Here is a 26,637-nt window from a genome sequence, read left to right on the forward strand (position 1 = left end):
AGTGCTCACCCGTGCTCACGTTTCAGGTTTCCCTTCTTCTGGCGTTGCCTGCTGCCCCGTTCGACTCTGGCCTGTTTATCTGAAAGCAGCCACCAGTCCGCTTCATGAATTGGACCCAACTACCAGCCTTGGATGATACTCACTTCACCTGCTGGTAACCGGGTTCATCAAAGCCAACTGCTTCGACTGACAGCATTGGCTGCACCGCATTTAAGCGACCGTCCACATCCGCCGGGCCGGGACACAACACCGTTTCGGACATGGAGTGCTGACCCGTGCTCACGTTTCAGGTGTCCCTCCTTCTGGCGTTACCTGCTGCTCTGTGCGCAACTGGCCCGTTTCGCTGAAAGCAGCCACTGGACCGCTTCATGAATTGGAGCGAACTGTCAGCCTTGGATGATACTTCATCTGCTAGCAACCGGGATCATCAAAGCCAACTGCTTCGCCTGACAGCATTGGCTGCACCACATTTAAGCGACCGTCCACGTCCACAGCGCCGGGGCACAACATCGTTTCGGACATGGAGTGCTCACCCTTGCTCACGTTTCAGGTGTCCCTCCTTCTGGCGTTGCCTGCTGCCCTGTGCGCAACTGGCCCGTTTATCTGAAAGCAGCCACCGGACCGCTTCATGAATTGGACGCCACAGCCAGCCTTGGATGATACTCACTTCATCTGCTGGCAACCGGGATCGTCCAAGCCAACTGCTTCGACTGACAGCATTGGATGCACCGCATTTAAGCAACCGTCCACATCCGCCGCGCCGGGGCACAACACCGTTTCGGACATGGAGTGCTCACCCGTTCTCACGTTTCAGGTGTCCCTCCTTCTGGAGTTACCTGATGCCCTGTGCGCTACTGACCCGTTTATCTGAAAGCAGCCACCGGACCGCTTCATGAATTGGAGCGAACTGCCAGCTTTGGATTATACTCACTTCATCTGCCATCAACCGGGATCATCAAAGCCAACTGCTTCGCCTGACAGCATTGGCTGCACCGCATTTAAGCGACCGTCCACATCCGCCGCGCCAGGGCACAACACCCTATCGGACATGGAGTACTCACACGTACTCACGTTTCAGGTGTCCCTCCTTCTGGCGTCGCCTGCTGCCCTGTGCGCAACTAGCCCGTTTATCTGAAAGCAGCAACCGGACCGCTTCTTGAATTGGACGGCACTGCCAGCCTTGGATGATACTCACTTCATCTGCTGGCAACCGGGATCATCAAAGCCAACTGCTTCGCCTGACAGCATTGGCTGCACCGCATTTAGGCGACCGTCCACATCCGCCGCGCCGGGGCACAACACCGTTTCGGACATTGAGGGCTCACCCGTGCTCACGTTTCAGGTTTCCCTTCTTCTGGCGTTGCCTGCTGCCCTGTTCGACTCTGGCCTGTTTATCTGAAAGCAGCCACCGGACCGCTTCATGAATTGGACCCAACTACCAGCCTTGGATGATACTCACTTCACCTGCTGGTAACAGGGTTCATCAAAGTCAACTGCTTCGACTGACAGCTTTGGCTGGACCGCATTTAAGCGACCGTCCACATCCGCCGCGCCGGGGCACAACACCGTTTCGGACATGGAGTGCTGACCCGTGCTCACGTTTCAGGTGTCCCTCCTTCTGGCGTTACCTGCTGCTCTGTGCGCAACTGGCCCGTTTCTCTGAAAGCAGCCACTGGACCGCTTCATGAATTGGAGCGAACTGTCAGCCTTGGATGATACTTCATCTGCTAGCAACCGGGATCATCAAAGCCAACTGCTTCGCCTGACAGCATTGGCTGCACCACATTTAAGCGACCGTCCACGTCCACAGCGCCGGGGCACAACACCGTTTCGGACATGGAGTGCTCTTCCTTGCTCACGTTTCAGGTGTCCCTCCTTCTGGCGTTACCTGCTGTCCTGTGCGCAACTGGCCCGTTTATATCAAAGCAGCCACCGGACGGCTTCATGAATTGGACGCAACAGCCAGCCTTGGATGATACTCACTTCATCTGCAGGCAACCGGGATCATCAAAACCAACTGCTTCGACTGACAGCATTGGCTGCACCGCATTTAAGTGACCGTCCACATCCGCCGCTCGGGGCACAACACCGTTTCGGACATGGAGTGCTTACCCGTCTCACGTTTCAGGTGTCCCTCCTTCTGGCGTTGCCTGATGCCCTGTGCGCTACTGGCCCGTTTATCTGAAAGCAGCCACCGGACCGCTTCATGAATTGGAGCGAACTGCCAGCTTTGGATTGTACTCACTTCATCTGCTGGAAACCGGGATCATCAAAGCCAACGGCTTCGCCTGACAGCATTGGCTGCACCGCATTTAAGCGACCGTCCACATCCGCCGCGCCGGGGCACAACACCCTTTCGGACATGGAGTGCTCACACGTGCTCACGTTTCAGGTGTCCCTCCTTCTGGCGTCGCCTGCTGCCCTGTGCGCAACTGGCCCGTTTATCTGAAAGCAGCAACCGGACCGCTTCTTGAATTGGACGACGCTGCCAGCCTTGGATGATACTCACTTCATCTGCTGGCAACCGGGATCATCAAAGCCAACTGCTTCGCCTGACAGCATTGGCTGCACCGCATTTAAGCGACCGTCCACATCCGCCGCGCCGGGGCACAACACCCTTTCGGACATGGAGTGCTCACACGTGCTCACGTTTCAGGTGTCCCTCCTTCTGGCGTCGCCTGCTGCCCTGTGCGCAACTGGCCCGTTTATCTGAAAGCAGCAACCGGACCGCTTCTTGAATTGGACGACACTGCCAGCCTTGGATGATACTCACTTCATCTGCTAGCAACCGGGATCATCAAAGCCAACTGCTTCGCCTGACAGCATTGGCTGCACCACATTTAGGCGACCGTCCACGTCCACAGCGCCGGGGCACAACACCGTTTCGGACATGGAGTGCTCACCCTTGCTCACGTTTCAGGTGTCCCTCCTTCTGGCGTTGCCTGCTGCCCTGTGCGCAACTGGCCCGTTTATCTGAAAGCAGCCACCGGACCGCTTCATGAATTGGACGCCACAGCCAGCCTTGGATGATACTCACTTCATCTGCTGGCAACCGGGATCGTCCAAGCCAACTGCTTCGACTGACAGCATTGGATGCACCGCATTTAAGCAACCGTCCACATCCGCCGCGCCGGGGCACAACACCGTTTCGGACATGGAGTGCTCACCCGTTCTCACGTTTCAGGTGTCCCTCCTTCTGGAGTTACCTGATGCCCTGTGCGCTACTGGCCCGTTTATCTGAAAGCAGCCACCGGACCGCTTCATGAATTGGGGCGAACTGCCAGCTTTGGATTATACTCACTTCATCTGCTGGCAACCGGGATCATCAAAGCCAACTGCTTCGACTGACAGCATTGGCTGCACCGCATTTAAGCAACCGTCCACATCCGCCGCTCGGGGCACAACACCGTTTCGGACATGGAGTGCTTACCCGTCTCACGTTTCAGGTGTTCCTCCATCTGGCGTTGCCTGATGCCCTGTGCGCTACCGGCCCGTTTATCTGAAAGCAGCCACCGGACCGCTTCATGGATTGGAGCGAACTGCCAGCTTTGGATTATACTCACTTCATCTGCTGGCAACCGGGATCATCAAAGCCAACTGCTTCGCCTGACAGCATTGGCTGCACAGCATTTAAGGGACCGTCCACATCCGCCGCGCCGGGGCACAACACCGTTTCGGACATGGAGTGCTTACCCGTCTCACGTTTCAGGTGTCCCTCCTTCTGGCGTTGCCTGATGCCCTGTGCGCTACTGGCCCGTTTATCTGAAAGCAGCCACCGGACCGCTTCATGAATTGGAGCGAACTGCCAGCTTTGGATTGTACTCACTTCATCTGCTGGAAACCGGGATCATCAAAGCCAACGGCTTCGCCTGACAGCATTGGCTGCACCGCATTTAAGCGACCGTCCACATCCGCCGCGCCGGGGCACAACACCGTTTCGGACATGGAGTGCTCACCTGTGCTCACGTTTCAGTTGTCCCTCCTTCTGGCGTTGCCTGCTGCCCTGTGCGCTAATGGCCCGTTTATCTGAAAGCAGCCACCGGACCGCTTCATGAATTGGCGCGAACTGCCAGCTTTGGATTATACTCACTTCATCTGCTGACAACCGGGATCATCAAAGCCAACTGCTTCGCCTGACAGCATTGGCTGCACCGCATTTAAGCGACCGTCCACATCCGCCGCGCCGGAGCACAACACCGTTTCGGACATGGAGTGCTTACTCGTGCGCACGTTTCAGGTGTCCCTTCTTCCGGCGTTGCCTAGTGCCCTGTGCACAACTGGCCCGTTTATCTGAAAGCAACCACCGGACCGCTTCATTATTTGGACGCTACTGCCAGCCTTGGATCATCACTTCATCTGCTGGCAACAAGGATCATCAAAGCCAACTGCTTCGACTGACAGCATTGGCTGCACCACATTCAGGCGACCGTCCACATCCACCCCGCCGGGGCACAACACCGTTTCACTAATGGAGTGCTCACACGTGCTCACGTTTCAGGTGTCCCTCCTTCTGGCGTTGCCTGCTGCCCTGCCCGACTCTGGCCTGTTTATCTGAAAGCAGCCACCGGACCCCTTCATGAATTGGACCCAACTGCCAGCCTTGGATGACACTCACTTCATCATCTGGTAACCGGGTTCATCAAAGCCAACTGCTTCGACTGACAGCATTGGCTGCACCGCATTTAGGCGACCGCCCACATCCGCCGCGCCGGGGCAACACACCGTTTCGGAATTGGAGTGCTCACCCGTGCTAACGTTTCAGGTGTCCCTCCTTCTGGCGTTACCTGCTGTCCTGTGCGCAACTGGCTCGTTTATCTCAAAGCAGCCCCCGGACGGCTTCATGAATTGGACGCAACAGCCAGCCTTGGATGATACTCTCTTCATCTGCTGGCAACCGGGATCATCAAAGCCAACTGCTTCGACTGACAGCATTGGCTGTACCGCATTTAAGTGACCGTCCACATCCGCCACTCGGGGCACAACACCGTTTCGGACATGGAGTGCTTACCCGTCTCACGTTTCAGGTGTCCCTTCTTCTGGCGTTGCCTGCTGCCCTGTGCGCTACTGGCCCGTTTATCTGAAAGTAGCCACCGGACCGCTTCATTAATTGGACCCAACTGCCAGCTTTGGATGATACTCACTTCATGTGCTGGCAACCGGGATCATCAAAGCCAACTGCTTCGACTGACAGCATTCGCGGCACCGCATTTAAGCAACCGTCCACATCCGCCGCGCCGGGCCGCAACACCGTTTCGGACATGGAGTGCTCACCCGTGCTCACGTTTTAGTGGTCCCTCCTTCTGGCGTTGCGTGGTGCCCAGTGCGCTACTGGCCCGTTTATCTGAAAGCAGCCACCGGACCGCTTCATGAATTGGAGCCAACTGCCAGTTTTGGATTATACTCACTTCATCTGCTGGCAACCGGGATCATCAAAGCCAACTGCTTCGCCTGACAGTATTGGCTGCACCGCATTTAAGCCACCGTCCACATCCGCCGCGCCGGGGCACAACACCGTTTCGGACATGGAGTGCTCACCCGTGCTCACGTTTCAGGTTTCCCTTCTTCTGGCGTTGCCTGCTGCCCCTTACGACTCTGGCCTGTTTATCTGAAAGCAGCCACCGGACCGCTTCCATGAATTGGACCCAACTACCAGCCTTGGATGATACTCACTTCACCTGCTGGTAACCGGGTTCATCAAAGCCAACTGCTTCGACTGACAGCATTGGCTGCACCGCATTTAAGCGACCGTCCACATCAGCCGCGCCGGGACACAACACCGTTTCGGACATGGAGTGCTGACCCGTGCTCACGTTTCAGGTGTCCCTCCTTCTGGCGTTACCTGCTGCTCTGTGCGGAACTGGCCCGTTTCTCTGAAAGCAGCCACTGGACCGCTTCATGAATTGGAGCGAACTGTCAGCCTTGGATGATACTTCATCTGCTAGCAACCGGGATCATCAAAGCCAACTGCTTCGCCTGACAGCATTGGCTGCACCACATTTAAGCGACCGTCCACGTCCACAGCGCCGGGGCACAACACCGTTTCGGACATGGAGTGCTCACCCTTGCTCACGTTTCAGGTGTCCCTCCTTCTGGCGTTGCCTGCTGGCCTGTGCGCAACTGGCCCGTTTATCTGAAAGCAGCCACCGGACCGCTTCATGAATTGGACGCCACAGCCAGCCTTGGATGATACTCACTTCATCTGCTGGCAACCGGGATCATCAAAGCCAACTGCTTCGACTGACGGCATTGGATGCACCGCATTTAAGTGACCGTCCACATCCGCCACTCGGGGCACAACACCGTTTCGGACATGGAGTGCTTACCCGTCTCACGTTTCAGGTGTCCCTTCTTCTGGCGTTGCCTGCTGCCCTGTGCGCTACTGGCCCGTTTATCTGAAGTAGCCACCGGACCGCTTCATGAATTGGACCCAACTGCCAGCCTTGGATGATACTCACTTCATGTGCTGGAAACCGGGATGCTCAAAGGCAACTGCTTCGACTGACAGCATTGGCTGCACCGCATTTAAGCGACCGTCCACATCCGCCGCGCCGGGGCACAACACCGTTTCGGACATGGAGTGCTGACCCGTGCTGACGTTTCAGTTGTCCCTCTTCTGGCGTTGCCTGATGCCCTGTGCACTACTGGCCCGTTTATCTGAAAGTAGCTACCGGACCGCTTCATTAATTGGACCCAACTGCCAGCCTTGGATGATACTCACTTCACCTGCTGGTAACCGGGTTCATCAAAGCCAACTGCTTCGACTGACAGCATTGGCTGCACCGCATTTAAGCGACCGTCCACATCCGCCGCGCAGGGGCACAACACCGTTTCGGACATGGAGTGCTGACCCGTGCTCACGTTTCAGGAGTCCCTCCTTCTGACGTTGCCTGCTGCCTTGTGTGCAACTGGCCCGTTTATCTGAAAGTAGCCACCGGACCGCTTCATTAATTGGACCCAACTGCCAGCCTTGGATGATACTCACTTCACCTGCTGGTAACCGGGTTCATCAAAGCCAACTGCTTCGACTGACAGCATTGGCTGCACCGCATTTAAGTGACCGTCCACATCCGCCGCTCGGGGCACAACACCGTTTCGGACATGGAGTGCTTACCCGTGCTGACGTTTCAGTTGTCCCTCCTTCTGGCGTTGGCTGCTGCCCTGTGCGCTACTGGCTCGTTTATCCTAAAGCAGCCACCGGACCACTTCATGAATTGGAGCGAACTGCCAGCTTTGGATTATACTCACTTCATCTGCTGGCAACCGAGATCATCAAAGCCAACTGCTTCGCCTGACAGCATTGGCTGCACATCATTTAAGCGACCGTCCACAACCGCTGCGCCGGGGCACAACACCGTTTCGGACATGGAATGCTCACACGTGCTCATGTTTCAGGTGTCCCTCCTTCCGGCGTTGCCTGCTGCCTTGTGCGCAACTGGCCCGTTTATCTGAAAGTAGCCACCGGACCGCTTCATTAATTGGACCCAACTGCCAGCCTTGGATGATACTCACTTCATCTGCTGGCAACCGGGATCATCAAAGCCAACTGCTTCGACTGACAGCATTGGCTGCACCGCATTTAAGCAACCGTCCACATCCGCCGCGCCGGGGCACAACGCCGTTTCGGACATGGAGTGCTCACCCGTGCTCACGTTTCAGTTGTCCCTCCTTCTGGCGTTGCCTGCTGCCTTGTGCGCTACTGGCCCGTTTATCTGAAAGCAGCCACCGGACCGCTTCATGAATTGGAGCGAACTGCCAGCTTTGGATTATACTCACTTCATCTGCTGGCAACCGGGATCATCAAAGCCAACTGCTTCGCCTGACAGCGTTGGCTGCACCGCATTGAAGCGACCATCCACATCCGCCTCGCCGGGGCACAACATGTTTCGGACATGGAGTGCTCACCCTTGCTCACGTTTCAGGTGTCCCTCCTTCTGGCGTTGCCTGCTGGCCTGTGCGCAACTGGCCCGTTTATCTGAAAGCAGCCACCGGGCCGCTTCATGAATTGGACGCCACAGCCAGCCTTGGATGATACTCACTTCATCTGCTGGCAACCGGGATCATCAAAGCCAACTGCTTCGACTGACGGCATTGGATGCACCGCATTTAAGTGACCGTCCACATCCGCCACTCGGGGCACAACACCGTTTCGGACATGGAGTGCTTACCCGTCTCACGTTTCAGGTGTCCCTTCTTCTGGCGTTGCCTGCTGCCCTGTGCGCTACTGGCCCGTTTATCTGAAGTAGCCACCGGACTGCTTCATTAATTGGACCCAACTGCCAGCCTTGGATGATACTCACTTCATGTGCTGGAAACCGGGATGCTCAAAGGCTACTGCTTCGACTGACAGCATTGGCTGCACCGCATTTAAGCGACCGTCCACATCCGCCGCGCCGGGGCACAACACCGTTTCGGACATGGAGTGCTGACCCGTGCTGACGTTTCAGTTGTCCCTCCTTATGGCGTTGCCTGATGCCCTGTGCGCTACTGGCCCGTTTATCTGAAAGTAGCTACCGGACCGCTTCAATAATTGTACCCAACTGCCAGCCTTGGATGATACTCACTTCTCCTGCTGGTAACCGGGTTCATCAAAGCCAACTGCTTCGACTGACAGCATTGGCTGCACCGCATTTAAGCGACCGTCCACATCCGCCGCGCCGGGGCACAACACCGTTTCGGACATGGAGTGCTGACCCGTGCTCACGTTTCAGGAGTCCCTCCTTCTGACGTTGCCTGCTGCCTTGTGCGCAACTGGCCCGTTTATCTGAAACTAGCCACCGGACCGCTTCATTAATTGGACCCAACTGCCAGCCTTGGATGATACTCACTTCACCTGCTGGTAACCGGGTTCATCAAAGCCAACTGCTTCGACTGGCAGCATTGGCTGCACCGCATTTAAGTGACCGTCCACATCCGCCGCTCGGGGCACAACACCGTTTCGGACATGGAGTGCTTACCCGTGCTGACGTTTCAGTTGTCCCTCCTTCTGGCGTTGCCTGATGCCCTGTGCGCTACTGGCCCGTTTATCTGAAAGCAGCCACCGGACCGCTTCATGAATTGGAGCGAACTGCCAGGTTTGGATTATACTCACTTCATCTGCTGGCAACCGGGATCATCAAAGCCAACTGCTTCGCCTAACAGCATTGGCTGCACAGCATTTAAGCGACCGTCCATATCCGCTGCGCCGGGGTACAACACCGTTTCGGACATGGAGTGCTCACACGTGCTCACGTTTCAGGTGTCCCTCCTTCTGACGTTGCCTGCTGCCTTGTGCGCAACTGGCCCGTTTATCTGAAAGTAGCCACCGGACCGCTTCATTAATTGGACCCAACTGCCAGCCTTGGATGATACTCACTTCACCTGCTGGTAACCGGGTTCATCAAAGCCAACAGCTTCGACTGACAGCATTGGCTGCACCGCATTTAAGCGACCATCCACATCCGCCGCGCCGGGGCACAACACCGTTTCGGACATGGAGTGCTGACCCGTGCTCACGTTTCAGGAGTCCCTCCTTCTGGCGTTACCTGCTGCTCTGAGCGCAACTGGCCCGTTTATCTGAAAGGAGCCACGGGACCGCTTCATGAATTGGACGCTACTGCCAGCCTTGGATGATACTCACTTCATCTGCTGGCAACCGGGATCATCAAGGCCAACTGCTTCGACTGACAGCATTAGCTGCACCGCATTTAAGCGACCGTCCACATCCGCTGCTCGGGGCACAACACCGTTTCGGACGTGGAGTGCTCACCCGTTCTCACGTTTCAGGTGTCCCTTCTTCTGGCGTTGCCTGCTGCCCTGTGCGCTACTGGCCCGTTTATCTGAAAGCAGCCACCGGACCACTTCATGAATTGGAGCGAACTGCCAGCTTTGGATTATACTCACTTCATCTGCTGGCAACCGAGATCATCAAAGCCAACTGCTTCGCCTGACAGCATTGGCTGCACATCATTTAGGCGACCGTCCACAACCGCTGCGCCGGGGCACAACACCGTTTCGGACATGGAATGCTCACACGTGCTCATGTTTCAGGTGTCCCTCCTTCCGGCGTTGCCTGCTGCCTTGTGCGCAACTGGCCCGTTTATCTGAAAGTAGCCACCGGACCGCTTCATTAATTGGACCCAACTGCCAGGCTTGGATGATACTCACTTCATCTGCTGGCAACCGGGATCATCAAAGCCAACTGCTTCGACTGACAGCATTGGCTGCACCGCATTTAAGCAACCGTCCACATCCGCCGCGCCGGGGCACAACACCGTTTCGGACATGGAGTGCTCACCCGTGCTCACGTTTCAGTTGTCCCTCCTTCTGGCGTTGCCTGCTGCCTTGTGCGCTACTGGCCCGTTTATCTGAAAGCAGCCACCGGACCGCTTCATGAATTGGAGCGAACTGCAAGCTTTGGATTATACTCACTTCATCTGCTGGCAACCGGGATCATCAAAGCCAACTGCTTCGCCTGACAGCGTTGGCTGCACCGCATTGAAGCGACCATCCACATCCGCCTCGCCGGGGCAAAACACCGTTTCGGACATGGAGTGCTCACACGTGCTCACGTTTCAGGTGTCCCTCCCTCTGGCGTTGCCTGCTGCCCTGTGCGCAATTGGCCCGTTTATCTGAAAGCAGCAACCGGACCGCTTCTTGAATTGGACGCAACTGCCAGCCTTGGATGAGACTCACTGCACCTGCTGGCAACCGGGTTCATCAAAGCCAACTGCTTCGACTGACAGCATTGGCTGCACCGCATTTAAGCGACCGTCCACATCCGCCACGCCTGGGCACAACACCGTTTCGGACATGGAGTGCTCACCCGTTCTCACGTTTCAGGTGTCCCTCCTTCTGGCGTTACCTGCTGTCCTGTGCGCAACTGGCCCGTTTATCTCAAAGCAGCCACCGGACAGCTTCATGAATTGGACGCAACAGCCAGCCTTGGGTGATACTCACTTCATCTGCTGGCAACCGGGATCATCAAAGCCAACTGCTTCGACTGACAGCATTGGCTGCACCGCATTTAAGTGACCGTCAACATCCGCCGCTCGGGGCACAACTCCATTTCGGACATGGAGTGCTTACCCGTCTCAAGTTTCAGGTGTCGCTTCTTCTGGCGTTGCCTGCTGCCCTGTGCGCTACTGGCCCGTTTATCTGAAAGCAGCCACCGGACCACTTCATGAATTGGAGCGAACTGCCAGCTTTGGATTATACTCACTTCATCTGCTGACAACCGGGATCATAGAAGCCAACTGCTTCGCCTGACAGCATTGGCTGCACCGCATTTAAGCGACCGTCCACATCCGCCGCGCCGGGGCACAACACCGTTTCGGACATGGAGTGCTTACTCGTGCGCACGTTTCAGGTGTCCCTTCTTCCGGCGTTGCCTGCTGCCCTGTGCACAACTGGCCCGTTCATCTGAAAGCAGCCACCGGACTGCTTCATTAATTGGACGCAACTGCCAGCCTTGGATGATACTCAGTTCATCTGCTGGCCACCAGGTTCATCAAAGCCAACTGCTTCGACTCGCAGCATTGGCTGCACCGCATTCAGGCGACCGTCTAAATCCACCGCGCCGGGGCACAACACCGTTTCACTAATGGAGTGCTCACCCGTGCTCACGTTTCAGTTGTCCCTCCTTCTGGCGTTGCCTGCTGCCCTGCGCGCTACTGGCCCGTTTATCTGAAAGCAGCCACCGGACCACTTTATGAATTGGAGCGAACTGCCAGCTTTGAATTATACTCACTTCATCTGCTGACAACCGGGATCATCAAAGCCAACTGCTTCGCCTGACAGCATTGACTGCACCGCATTTAAGCGACCGTCCACATCCGCCGCGCCGAGGCACAACACCGTTTCGGACATGGAGTGCTTACTCGTGCGCACGTTTCAGGTGTCCCTTCTTCCGGCGTTGCCTGCTGCACTGTGCACAACTGGCCCGTTTATCTGAAAATAACCACTGGACCGCTTCAATAATTGGACGCAACTGCCAGCCTTGGATGATACTCACTTCATCTGCTGGCAACAAGGATCATCAAAGCCAACTGCTTCGAAGGACAGCATTGGCTGCAGCGCATTCAGGCGACCGTCCACATCCACCCCGCCGGGGCACAACACCGTTTCACTAATGGAGTGCTCACACGTGCTCACATTTCAGGTGTCCCTCCTTCTGGCGTTGCCTGCTGCCCAGTGCGCAACTGGCCCGTTTATCTGAAAACAGAAACCGGACCGCTTGTTGAATTGGACGCAACTGCCAGCCTTGGATGATACTCACTTTATCTGCTGGCAACCGGGATCATCAGAGCCAACTGCTTCGACGGACAGTATTGGCTGCAGCGCATTTAAGCGACCGTCCACATCCGCCGCGCCGGGGCACAACACCGTTTCGGACATGGAGTGCTCACCCGTGGTCACGTTTCAGTTGTCCCTCCTTCTGGCGTTGCCTGCTGCCCTGTGCGCTACTGGCTCGTTTATCTGAAAGTAGCCACCGGACCGCTTCATGAATTGGAGCGCACTGACAGCTTTGGAATATACTCACTTCATCTGCTGGCAACCGGGATCATCAAAGCCAACTGCTTCGCCTGACAGCATTGGCTGCACCGCATTTAAGCGACCGTCCACATCCGCCGCGCCGGGGCACAACACCGTTTCGGACATGGAGTGCTGACCCGTGCTCAAGTTTCAGGAGTCCCTCCTTCTGGCGTTACCTGCTGCTCTGTGTGCAACTGGCCCGTTTATCTGAAAGCAGCCACCGGACCGCTTCATGAATTGGACGCTACTGCCAGCCTTGGATGATACTCACTTCATCTGCTGGCAACCGGGATCATCAAGGCCAACTGCTTCGACTGACAGCATTGGCTGCACCGCATTTAAGCGACCGTCCACATCCGCCGCTCGGGGCACAACTCCGTTTCGGACATGGAGTGCTTACCGGTCTTACGTTTCAGGTGTCCCTTCTTCTAGCGTTGCCTGCTGCTCTGTGCCCTACTGGCCCGTTTATCTGAAAGCAGCCACCGGACCACTTCAAGAATTGGAGCGAACTGCCAGCTTTGGATTATACTCACTTCATCTGCTGGCAACCGGGATCATCAAAGCCAACTGCTTCGACTGACAGCATTGGATGCACCGCATTTAAGCAACCGTCCACATCCGCCGCGCCGGGGCACAACACCGTTTCGGAATTGGAGTGCTCACCCGTGCTAACGTTTCAGGTGTCCCTCCTTCTGGCGTTACCTGCTGTCCTGTGCGCAACTGGCTCGTTTATCTCAAAGCAGCCCCCGGACGGCTTCATGAATTGGACGCAACAGCCAGCCTTGGATGATACTCTCTTCATCTGCTGGCAACCGGGATCATCAAAGCCAACTGCTTCGACTGACAGCATTGGCTGTACCGCATTTAAGTGACCGTCCACATCCGCCACTCGGGGCACAACACCGTTTCGGACATGGAGTGCTTACCCGTCTCACGTTTCAGGTGTCCCTTCTTCTGGCGTTGCCTGCTGCCCTGTGCGCTACTGGCCCGTTTATCTGAAAGTAGCCACCGGACCGCTTCATTAATTGGACCCAACTGCCAGCTTTGGATGATACTCACTTCATGTGCTGGCAACCGGGATCATCAAAGCCAACTGCTTCGACTGACAGCATTCGCGGCACCGCATTTAAGCAACCGTCCACATCCGCCGCGCCGGGGCGCAACACCGTTTCGGACATGGAGTGCTCACCCGTGCTCACGTTTTAGTGGTCCCTCCTTCTGGCGTTGCGTGGTGCCCAGTGCGCTACTGGCCCGTTTATCTGAAAGCAGCCACCGGACCGCTTCATGAATTGGAGCCAACTGCCAGTTTTGGATTATACTCACTTCATCTGCTGGCAACCGGGATCATCAAAGCCAACTGCTTCGCCTGACAGCATTGGCTGCACCGCATTTAAGCCACCGTCCACATCCGCCGCGCCGGGGCACAACACCGTTTCGGACATGGAGTGCTCACCCGTGCTCACGTTTCAGGTTTCCCTTCTTCTGGCGTTGCCTGCTGCCCCTTACGACTCTGGCCTGTTTATCTGAAAGCAGCCACCGGACCGCTTCCATGAATTGGACCCAACTACCAGCCTTGGATGATACTCACTTCACCTGCTGGTAACCGGGTTCATCAAAGCCAACTGCTTCGACTGACAGCATTGGCTGCACCGCATTTAAGCGACCGTCCACATCAGCCGCGCCGGGACACAACACCGTTTCGGACATGGAGTGCTGACCCGTGCTCACGTTTCAGGTGTCCCTCCTTCTGGCGTTACCTGCTGCTCTGTGCGGAACTGGCCCGTTTCTCTGAAAGCAGCCACTGGACCGCTTCATGAATTGGAGCGAACTGTCAGCCTTGGATGATACTTCATCTGCTAGCAACCGGGATCATCAAAGCCAACTGCTTCGCCTGACAGCATTGGCTGCACCACATTTAAGCGACCGTCCACGTCCACAGCGCCGGGGCACAACACCGTTTCGGACATGGAGTGCTCACCCTTGCTCACGTTTCAGGTGTCCCTCCTTCTGGCGTTGCCTGCTGGCCTGTGCGCAACTGGCCCGTTTATCTGAAAGCAGCCACCGGACCGCTTCATGAATTGGACGCCACAGCCAGCCTTGGATGATACTCACTTCATCTGCTGGCAACCGGGATCATCAAAGCCAACTGCTTCGACTGACGGCATTGGATGCACCGCATTTAAGTGACCGTCCACATCCGCCACTCGGGGCACAACACCGTTTCGGACATGGAGTGCTTACCCGTCTCACGTTTCAGGTGTCCCTTCTTCTGGCGTTGCCTGCTGCCCTGTGCGCTACTGGCCCGTTTATCTGAAGTAGCCACCGGACCGCTTCATGAATTGGACCCAACTGCCAGCCTTGGATGATACTCACTTCATGTGCTGGAAACCGGGATGCTCAAAGGCAACTGCTTCGACTGACAGCATTGGCTGCACCGCATTTAAGCGACCGTCCACATCCGCCGCGCCGGGGCACAACACCGTTTCGGACATGGAGTGCTGACCCGTGCTGACGTTTCAGTTGTCCCTCTTCTGGCGTTGCCTGATGCCCTGTGCACTACTGGCCCGTTTATCTGAAAGTAGCTACCGGACCGCTTCATTAATTGGACCCAACTGCCAGCCTTGGATGATACTCACTTCACCTGCTGGTAACCGGGTTCATCAAAGCCAACTGCTTCGACTGACAGCATTGGCTGCACCGCATTTAAGCGACCGTCCACATCCGCCGCGCAGGGGCACAACACCGTTTCGGACATGGAGTGCTGACCCGTGCTCACGTTTCAGGAGACCCTCCTTCTGACGTTGCCTGCTGCCTTGTGTGCAACTGGCCCGTTTATCTGAAAGTAGCCACCGGACCGCTTCATTAATTGGACCCAACTGCCAGCCTTGGATGATACTCACTTCACCTGCTGGTAACCGGGTTCATCAAAGCCAACTGCTTCGACTGACAGCATTGGCTGCACCGCATTTAAGTGACCGTCCACATCCGCCGCTCGGGGCACAACACCGTTTCGGACATGGAGTGCTTACCCGTGCTGACGTTTCAGTTGTCCCTCCTTCTGGCGTTGCCTGCTGCCCTGTGCGCTACTGGCTCGTTTATCCTAAAGCAGCCACCGGACCACTTCATGAATTGGAGCGAACTGCCAGCTTTGGATTATACTCACTTCATCTGCTGGCAACCGAGATCATCAAAGCCAACTGCTTCGCCTGACAGCATTGGCTGCACATCATTTAAGCGACCGTCCACAACCGCTGCGCCGGGGCACAACACCGTTTCGGACATGGAATGCTCACACGTGCTCATGTTTCAGGTGTCCCTCCTTCCGGCGTTGCCTGCTGCCTTGTGCGCAACTGGCCCGTTTATCTGAAAGTAGCCACCGGACCGCTTCATTAATTGGACCCAACTGCCAGCCTTGGATGATACTCACTTCATCTGCTGGCAACCGGGATCATCAAAGCCAACTGCTTCGACTGACAGCATTGGCTGCACCGCATTTAAGCAACCGTCCACATCCGCCGCGCCGGGGCACAACGCCGTTTCGGACATGGAGTGCTCACCCGTGCTCACGTTTCAGTTGTCCCTCCTTCTGGCGTTGCCTGCTGCCTTGTGCGCTACTGGCCCGTTTATCTGAAAGCAGCCACCGGACCGCTTCATGAATTGGAGTGAACTGCCAGCTTTGGATTATACTCACTTCATCTGCTGGCAACCGGGATCATCAAAGCCAACTGCTTCGCCTGACAGCGTTGGCTGCACCGCATTGAAGCGACCATCCACATCCGCCTCGCCGGGGCACAACATGTTTCGGACATGGAGTGCTCACCCTTGCTCACGTTTCAGGTGTCCCTCCTTCTGGCGTTGCCTGCTGGCCTGTGCGCAACTGGCCCGTTTATCTGAAAGCAGCCACCGGGCCGCTTCATGAATTGGACGCCACAGCCAGCCTTGGATGATACTCACTTCATCTGCTGGCAACCGGGATCATCAAAGCCAACTGCTTCGACTGACGGCATTGGATGCACCGCATTTAAGTGACCGTCCACATCCGCCACTCGGGGCACAACACCGTTTCGGACATGGAGTGCTTACCCGTCTCACGTTTCAGGTGTCCCTTCTTCTGGCGTTGCCTGCTGCCCTGTGCGCTACTGGCCCGTTTATCTGAAGTAGCCACCGGACTGCTTCATTAATTGGACCCAACTGCCAGCCTTGGATGACACTCACTTCATGTGCTGGAAACCGGGATGCTCAAAGGCTACTGCTTCGACTGACAGCATTGGCTGCACCGCATTTAAGCGACCGTCCACATCCGCCGCGCCGGGGCACAACACCGCTTCGGACATGGAGTGCTGACCCGTGCTGACGTTTCAGTTGTCCCTCCTTATGGCGTTGCCTGATGCCCTGTGCGCTACTGGCCCGTTTATCTGAAAGTAGCTACCGGACCGCTTCAATAATTGTACCCAACTGCCAGCCTTGGATGATACTCACTTCACCTGCTGGTAACCGGGTTCATCAAAGCCAACTGCTTCGACTGACAGCATTGGCTGCACCGCATTTAAGCGACCGTACACATCCGCCGCGCCGGGGCACAACACCGTTTCGGACATGGAGTGCTGACCCGTGCTCACGTTTCAGGAGTCCCTCCTTCTGACGTTGCCTGCTGCCTTGTGCGCAACTGGCCCGTTTATCTGAAACTAGCCACCGGACCGCTTCATTAATTGGACCCAACTGCCAGCCTTGGATGATACTCACTTCACCTGCTGGTAACCGGGTTCATCAAAGCCAACTGCTTCGACTGGCAGCATTGGCTGCACCGCATTTAAGTGACCGTCCACATCCGCCGCTCGGGGCACAACACCGTTTCGGACATGGAGTGCTTACCCGTGCTGACGTTTCAGTTGTCCCTCCTTCTGGCGTTGCCTGATGCCCTGTGCGCTACTGGCCCGTTTATCTGAAAGCAGCCACCGGACCGCTTCATGAATTGGAGCGAACTGCCAGGTTTGGATTATACTCACTTCATCTGCTGGCAACCGGGATCATCAAAGCCAACTGCTTCGCCTAACAGCATTGGCTGCACAGCATTTAAGCGACCGTCCATATCCGCTGCGCCGGGGTACAACACCGTTTCGGGCATGGAGTGCTCACACGTGCTCACGTTTCAGGTGTCCCTCCTTCTGACGTTGCCTGCTGCCTTGTGCGCAACTGGCCCGTTTATCTGAAAGTAGCCACCGGACCGCTTCATTAATTGGACCCAACTGCCAGCCTTGGATGATACTCACTTCACCTGCTGGTAACCGGGTTCATCAAAGCCAACAGCTTCGACTGACAGCATTGGCTGCACCGCATTTAAGCGACCATCCACATCCGCCGCGCCGGGGCACAACACCGTTTCGGACATGGAGTGCTGACCCGTGCTCACGTTTCAGGAGTCCCTCCTTCTGGCGTTACCTGCTGCTCTGAGCGCAACTGGCCCGTTTATCTGAAAGCAGCCACGGGACCGCTTCATGAATTGGACGCTACTGCCAGCCTTGGATGATACTCACTTAATCTGCTGGCAACCGGGATCATCAAGGCCAACTGCTTCGACTGACAGCATTGGCTGCACCGCATATAAGTGACCGTCCAGATCCGCTGCTCGGGGCACAACACCGTTTCGGACGTGGAGTGCTCACCCGTTCTCACGTTTCAGGTGTCCCTTCTTCTGGCGTTGCCTGCTGCCCTGTGCGCTACTGGCCCGTTTATCTGAAAGCAGCCATCGGACCACTTCATGAATTGGAGCGAACTGCCAGCTTTGGATTATACTCACTTCATCTGCTGGCAACCGAGATCATCAAAGCCAACTGCTTCGCCTGACAGCATTGGCTGCACATCATTTAAGCGACCGTCCACAACCGCTGCGCCGGGGCACAACACCGTTTCGGACATGGAATGCTCACACGTGCTCATGTTTCAGGTGTCCCTCCTTCCGGCGTTGCCTGCTGCCTTGTGCGCAACTGGCCCGTTTATCTGAAAGTAGCCACCGGACCGCTTCATTAATTGGACCCAACTGCCAGCCTTGGATGATACTCACTTCATCTGCTGGCAACCGGGATCATCAAAGCCAACTGCTTCGACTGACAGCATTGGCTGCACCGCATTTAAGCAACCGTCCACATCCGCCGCGCCGGGGCACAACACCGTTTCGGACATGGAGTGCTCACCCGTGCTCACGTTTCAGTTGTCCCTCCTTCTGGCGTTGCCTGCTGCCTTGTGCGCTACTGGCCCGTTTATCTGAAAGCAGCCACCGGACCGCTTCATGAATTGGAGCGAACTGCAAGCTTTGGATTATACTCACTTCATCTGCTGGCAACCGGGATCATCAAAGCCAACTGCTTCGCCTGACAGCGTTGGCTGCACCGCATTGAAGCGACCCTCCACATCCGCCTCGCCGGGGCAAAACACCGTTTCGGACATGGAGTGCTCACACGTGCTCACGTTTCAGGTGTCCCTCCCTCTGGCGTTGCCTGCTGCCCTGTGCGCAATTGGCCCGTTTATCTGAAAGCAGCAACCGGACCGCTTCTTGAATTGGACGCAACTGCCAGCCTTGGATGATACTCACTGCACCTGCTGGCAACCGGGTTCATCAAAGCCAACTGCTTCGACTGACAGCATTGGCTGCACCGCATTTAAGCGACCGTCCACATCCGCCACGCCTGGGCACAACACCGTTTCGGACATGGAGTGCTCACCCGTTCTCACGTTTCAGGTGTCCCTCCTTCTGGCGTTACCTGCTGTCCTGTGCGCAACTGGCCCGTTTATCTCAAAGCAGCCACCGGACAGCTTCATGAATTGGACGCAACAGCCAGCCTTGGGTGATACTCACTTCATCTGCTGGCAACCGGGATCATCAAAGCCAACTGCTTCGACTGACAGCATTGGCTGCACCGCATTTAAGTGACCGTCAACATCCGCCGCTCGGGGCACAACTCCATTTCGGACATGGAGTGCTTACCCGTCTCAAGTTTCAGGTGTCGCTTCTTCTGGCGTTGCCTGCTGCCCTGTGCGCTACTGGCCCGTTTATCTGAAAGCAGCCACCGGACCACTTCATGAATTGGAGCGAACTGCCAGCTTTGGATTATACTCACTTCATCTGCTGACAACCGGGATCATAGAAGCCAACTGCTTCGCCTGACAGCATTGGCTGCACCGCATTTAAGCGACCGTCCACATCCGCCGCGCCGGGGCACAACACCGTTTCGGACATGGAGTGCTTACTCGTGCGCACGTTTCAGGTGTCCCTTCTTCCGGCGTTGCCTGCTGCCCTGTGCACAATTGGCCCGTTCATCTGAAAGCAGCCACCGGACTGCTTCATTAATTGGACGCAACTGCCAGCCTTGGATGATACTCAGTTCATCTGCTGGCCACCAGGTTCATCAAAGCCAACTGCTTCGACTCGCAGCATTGGCTGCACCGCATTCAGGCGACCGTCTAAATCCACCGCGCCGGGGCACAACACCGTTTCACTAATGGAGTGCTCACCCGTGCTCACGTTTCAGTTGTCCCTCCTTCTGGCGTTGCCTGCTGCCCTGCGCGCTACTGGCCCGTTTATCTGAAAGCAGCCACCGGACCACTTTATGAATTGGAGCGAACTGCCAGCTTTGAATTATACTCACTTCATCTGCTGACAACCGGGATCATCAAAGCCAACTGCTTCGCCTGACAGCATTGACTGCACCGCATTTAAGCGACCGTCCACATCCGCCGCGCCGAGGCACAACACCGTTTCGGACATGGAGTGCTTACTCGTGCGCACGTTTCAGGTGTCCCTTCTTCCGGCGTTGCCTGCTGCACTGTGCACAACTGGCCCGTTTATCTGAAAATAACCACTGGACCGCTTCAATAATTGGACGCAACTGCCAGCCTTGGATGATACTCACTTCATCTGCTGGCAACAAGGATCATCAAAGCCAACTGCTTCGAAGGACAGCATTGGCTGCAGCGCATTCAGGCGACCGTCCACATCCACCCCGCCGGGGCACAACACCGTTTCACTAATGGAGTGCTCACACGTGCTCACATTTCAGGTGTCCCTCCTTCTGGCGTTGCCTGCTGCCCAGTGCGCAACTGGCCCGTTTATCTGAAAACAGAAACCGGACCGCTTGTTGAATTGGACGCAACTGCCAGCCTTGGATGATACTCACTTTATCTGCTGGCAACCGGGATCATCAGAGCCAACTGCTTCGACGGACAGTATTGGCTGCAGCGCATTTAAGCGACCGTCCACATCCGCCGCGCCGGGGCACAACACCGTTTCGGACATGGAGTGCTCACCCGTGGTCACGTTTCAGTTGTCCCTCCTTCTGGCGTTGCCTGCTGCCCTGTGCGCTACTGGCTCGTTTATCTGAAAGCAGCCACCGGACCGCTTCAAGAATTGGACGCAACAGCCAGCCTTGGATGATACTCACTTCATCTGCTGGTAACCGGGATCATCAAAGCCAACTGCTTCGACTGACAGCATTGGCTGCACCGCATTTATGTGGCCGTCCACATCCGCCGCTCGGGGCACAACACTGTTTCGGACATGGAGTGTTTACCCATCTCACGTTAGAGGTGTCCCTTCTTCTGACGTTGCCTGCGGCCCTCTGCGCCACTGGCCCGTTCATCTGAAAGTAGCCACCGGACCGCTTCATGAATTGGAGCGCACTGACAGCTTTGGAATATACTCACTTCATCTGCTGGCAACCGGGATCATCAAAGCCAACTGCTTCGCCTGACAGCATAGGCTGCACCGCATTTAAGCGACCGTCCACATCCGCCGCGCCGGGGCACAACACCGTTTCGGACATGGAGTGCTGACCCGTGCTCAAGTTTCAGGAGTCCCTCCTTCTGGCGTTACCTGCTGCTCTGTGTGCAACTGGCCCGTTTATCTGAAAGCAGCCACCGGACCGCTTCATGAATTGGACGCTACTGCCAGCCTTGGATGATACTCACTTCATCTGCTGGCAACCGGGATCATCAAGGCCAACTGCTTCGACTGACAGCATTGGCTGCACCGCATTTAAGCGACCGTCCACATCCGCCGCTCGGGGCACAACTCCGTTTCGGACATGGAGTGCTTACCGGTCTTACGTTTCAGGTGTCCCTTCTTCTAGCGTTGCCTGCTGCTCTGTGCCCTACTGGCCCGTTTATCTGAAAGCAGCCACCGGACCACTTCAAGAATTGGAGCGAACTGCCAGCTTTGGATTATACTCACTTCATCTGCTGGCAACCGGGATCATCAAAGCCAACTGCTTCGACTGACAGCATTGGATGCACCGCATTTAAGCAACCGTCCACATCCGCCGCGCCGGGGCACAACACCGTTTCGGACATGGAGTGCTCACCCGTTCTCACGTTTCAGGTGTCCCTCCTTCTGGCGTTACCTGCTGTCCTGTGCGCAACTCGCCCGTTTATCTCAAAGCAGCCACCGGACGGCTTCATGAATTGGACGCAACAGCCAGCCTTGGATGATACTCACTTCATCTGCTGGCAACCGGGATCATCAAAGCCAACTGCTTCGACTGACAGCATTGGCTGCATCGCATTTAAGTGACCGTAAACATCCGCCGCTCGGGGCACAACTCCGTTTCGGACATGGAGTTCTTACCCGTCTCACGTTTCAGGTGTCGCTTCTTCTGGCGTTGCCTGCTGCCCTGTGCGCTGCTGGCCGGTTCATCTGAAAGCAGCCACCGGACCACTTCATGAATTGGAGCGAACTGCCAGCTTTGGATTATACTCACTTCATCTGCTGGCAACCGGGATCATCAAAGCCAACTGCTTCGCCTGACAGCATTGGCTGCACCGCGTTTAAGCGACCGTCCACATCCGCCGCGCCGGGGCACAACACCGTTTTGGACATGGAGTGCTAACACGTGCTCACGTTTCAGGTGTCCCTCCTTCTGGCGTTGCCTGCTGCTTTGTGCGCAACTAGCCCGTTTTTCTGAAAGCAGCCACCGGACCGCTTCATGAATTGGAGCGAACTGGCAGCTTTGGATTATACTCACTTCATCTGCTGGCAACCGGGATCATCAAAGCCAACGGCTTCGCCTGACAGCATTGGCTGCACCGCATTTAAGCGACCGTCCACATCCGCCGCGCCGGGGCACAACCCCCTTTCGGACATGGAGTGCTCACACGTGCTCACGTTTCAGGTGTCCCTCCTTCTCGCGTCGCCTGCTGCCCTGTGCGCAACTGGCCCGTTTATCTGAAAGCAGCAACCGGACCGCTTCTTGAATTGGACGACACTGCCAGCCTTGGATGATACTCACTTCATCTGCTGGCAACCGGGATCATCAAAGCCAACTGCTTCGCCTGACAGCATTTTCTGCACCGCATTTAAGCGACCGTCCACATCCGCCGCGCCGGGGCACAACACCGTTTCGGACATGGAGTGCTCACCCGTGCTCACGTTTCAGGTTTCCCTTCTTCTGGCGTTGCCTGCTGCCCCGTTCGACTCTGGCCTGTTTATCTGAAAGCAGCCACCAGACGGCTTCATGAATTGGACCCAACTACCAGCCTTGGATGATACTCACTTCACCTGCTGGTAACCGGGTTCATCAAAGCCAACTGCTTCGACTGACAGCATTGGCTGCACCGCATTTAAGCGACCGTCCACATCCGCCGCGCCGGGACAACACCGTTTCGGACATGGAGTGCTGACCCGTGCTCACGTTTCAGGTGTCCCTCCTTCTGGCGTTACCTGCTGCTCTGTGCGCAACTGGCCCGTTTCTCTGAAAGTAGCCACTGGACCGCTTCATGAATTGGAGCGAACTGTCAGCCTTGGATGATACTTCATCTGCTAGCAACCGGGATCATCAAAGCCAACTGCTTCGCCTGACAGCATTGGCTGCACCACATTTAAGCGACCGTCCACGTCCACAGCGCCGGGGCACAACACCGTTTCGGACATGGAGTGCTCACCCTTGCTCACGTTTCAGGTGTCCCTCCTTCTGGCGTTGCCTGCTGGCCTGTGCGCAACTGGACCGTTTATCTGAAAGCAGCCACCGGACCGCTTCATGAATTGGACGCCACAGCCAGCCTTGGATGATACTCACTTAATCTGCTGGCAACCGGGATCATCCAAGCCAACTGCTTCGACTGACAGCATTGGATGCACCGCATTTAAGCAACCGTCCACATCCGCCGCGCCGGGGCACAACACCGTTTCGGACATGGAGTGCTCACCCGTTCTCACGTTTCAGGTGTCCCTCCTTCTGGAGTTACCTGATGCCCTGTGCGCTACTGGCCCGTTTATCTGAAAGCAGCCACCGGACCGCTTCATGAATTGGAGCGAACTGCCAGCTTTGGATTATACTCACTTCATCTGCTGGCAACCGGGATCATCAAAGCCAACTGCTTCGACTGACAGCATTGGATGCACCGCATTTAAGCAACCGTCCACATCCGCCGCGCCGGGGCACAACACCGTTTCGGACATGGAGTGCTCACCCGTTCTCACGTTTCAGGTGTCCCTCCTTCTGGCGTTACCTGCTGTCCTGTGCGCAACTCGCCCGTTTATCTCAAAGCAGCCACCAGACGGCTTCATGAATCTTCTCTTTTTTTTGCATTTTTCCCCTCTTCTTCTTTCTCCTTTTATTCCTTTTGCCCCTTTCCCCAGCACAGGGTAGCCAGCCGGTACTTACACTGGCTAACCTCCCTGTCTTTCCTCTCCTTTGTCTCCTCCTCTCCTCTCCTTCATGAATTGGACGCAACAGCCAGCCTTGGATGATACTCACTTCATCTGCTGGCAACCGGGATCATCAAAGCCAACTGCTTCGACTGACAGCATTGGCTGCATCGCATTTAAGTGACCGTAAACATCCGCCGCTCGGGGCACAACTCCGTTTCGGACATGGAGTGCTTACCCGTCTCACGTTTCAGGTGTCGCTTCTTCTGGCGTTGCCTGCTGCCCTGTGTGCTGCTGGCCCGTTTATCTGAAAGCAGCCACCGGACCACTTCATGAATTGGAGCGAACTGCCAGCTTTGGATTATACTCACTTCATCTGCTGGCAACCGGGATCATCAAAGCCAACTGCTTCGCCTGACAGCATTGGCTGCACCGCCTTTAAGCGACCGTCCACATCCGCCGCGCCGGGGCACAACACCGTTTTGGACATGGAGTGCTAGCACGTGCTCACGTTTCAGGTGTCCCTCCTTCTGGCGTTGCCTGCTGCTTTGTGCGCAACTAGCCCGTTTTTCTGAAAGCAGGCACCGGACCGCTTCATGAATTGGAGCGAACTGGCAGCTTTGGATTATACTCACTTCATCTGCTGGCAACCGGGATCATCAAAGCCAACGGCTTCGCCTGACAGCATTGGCTGCACCGCATTTAAGCGACCGTCCACATCCGCCGCGCCGGGGCACAACCCCCTTTCGGACATGGAGTGCTCACACTTGCTCGCGTTTCAGGTGTCCCTCCTTCTCGCGTCGCCTGCTGCCCTGTGCGCAACTGGCCCGTTTATCTGAAAGCAGCAACCGGACCGCTTCTTGAATTGGACGACACTGCCAGCCTTGGATGATACTCACTTCATCTGCTGGCAACCGGGATCATCAAAGCCAACTGCTTCGCCTGACAGCATTTTCTGCACCGCATTTAAGCGACCGTCCACATCCGCCGCGCCGGGGCACAACACCGTTTCGGACATGGAGTGCTCACCCGTGCTCACGTTTCAGGTTTCCCTTCTTCTGGCGTTGCCTGCTGCCCCGTTCGACTCTGGCCTGTTTATCTGAAAGCAGCCACCAGACGGCTTCATGAATTGGACCCAACTACCAGCCTTGGATGATACTCACTTCACCTGCTGGTAACCGGGTTCATCAAAGCCAACTGCTTCGACTGACAGCATTGGCTGCACCGCATTTAAGCGACCGTCCACATCCGCCGCGCCGGGACAACACCGTTTCGGACATGGAGTGCTGACCCGTGCTCACGTTTCAGGTGTCCCTCCTTCTGGCGTTACCTGCTGCTCTGTGCGCAACTGGCCCGTTTCTCTGAAAGCAGCCACTGGACCGCTTCGTGAATTGGAGCGAACTGTCAGCCTTGGATGATACTTCATCTGCTACCAACCGGGATCATCAAAGCCAACTGCTTCGCCTGACAGCATTGGCTGCACCACATTTAAGCGACCGTCCACGTCCACAGCGCCGGGGCACAACACCGTTTCGGACATGGAGTGCTCACCCTTGCTCACGTTTCAGGTGTCCCTCCTTCTGGCGTTGCCTGCTGGCCTGTGCGCAACTGGCCCGTTTATCTGAAAGCAGCCACCGGACCGCTTCATGAATTGGACGCCACAGCCAGCCTTGGATGATACTCACTTCATCTGCTGGCAACCGGGATCATCCAAGCCAACTGCTTCGACTGACAGCATTGGATGCACCGCATTTAAGCAACCGTCCACATCCGCCGCGCCGGGGCACAACACCGTTTCGGACATGGAGTGCTGACCCGTGCTCACGTTTCAGGTGTCCCTCCTTCTGGCGTTACCTGCTGCTCTGTGCGCAACTGGCCCGTTTCTCTGAAAGCAGCCACTGGACCGCTTCATGAATTGGAGCGAACTGTCAGCCTTGGATGATACTTCATCTGCTAGCAACCGGGATCATCAAAGCCAACTGCTTCGCCTGACAGCATTGGCTGCACCACATTTAAGCGACCGTCCACGTCCACAGCGCCGGGGCACAACACCGTTTCGGACATGGAGTGCTCACCCTTGCTCACGTTTCAGGTGTCCCTCCTTCTGGCGTTGCCTGCTGCCCTGTGCGCAACTGGCCCGTTTATCTGAAAGCAGCCACCGGACCGCTTCATGAATTGGACGCTACTGCCAGCCTTGGATGATACTTACTTCATCTGCTGGCAACCGGGATCATCAAGGCCAACTGCTTCGACTGACAGCATTGGCTGCACCGCATTTAAGCGACCGTCCACATCCGCCGCTCGGGGCACAACTCCGTTTCGGACATGGAGTGCTTACCCGTCTTACGTTTAAGGTGTCCCTTCTTCTGGCGTTGCCTGCTGCCCTGTGCCCTAATGGCCCGTTTATCTGAAAGCAGCCACCGGACCACTTCATGAATTGGAGCGAACTGCCAGCTTTGGATTATACTCACTTCATCTGCTGGCAACCGGGA

The sequence above is a fragment of the Dermacentor variabilis genome, chromosome 6 (assembly GCF_050947875.1).
Source record: "Dermacentor variabilis isolate Ectoservices chromosome 6, ASM5094787v1, whole genome shotgun sequence".
Classification (NCBI taxonomy): domain Eukaryota; kingdom Metazoa; phylum Arthropoda; class Arachnida; order Ixodida; family Ixodidae; genus Dermacentor; species Dermacentor variabilis.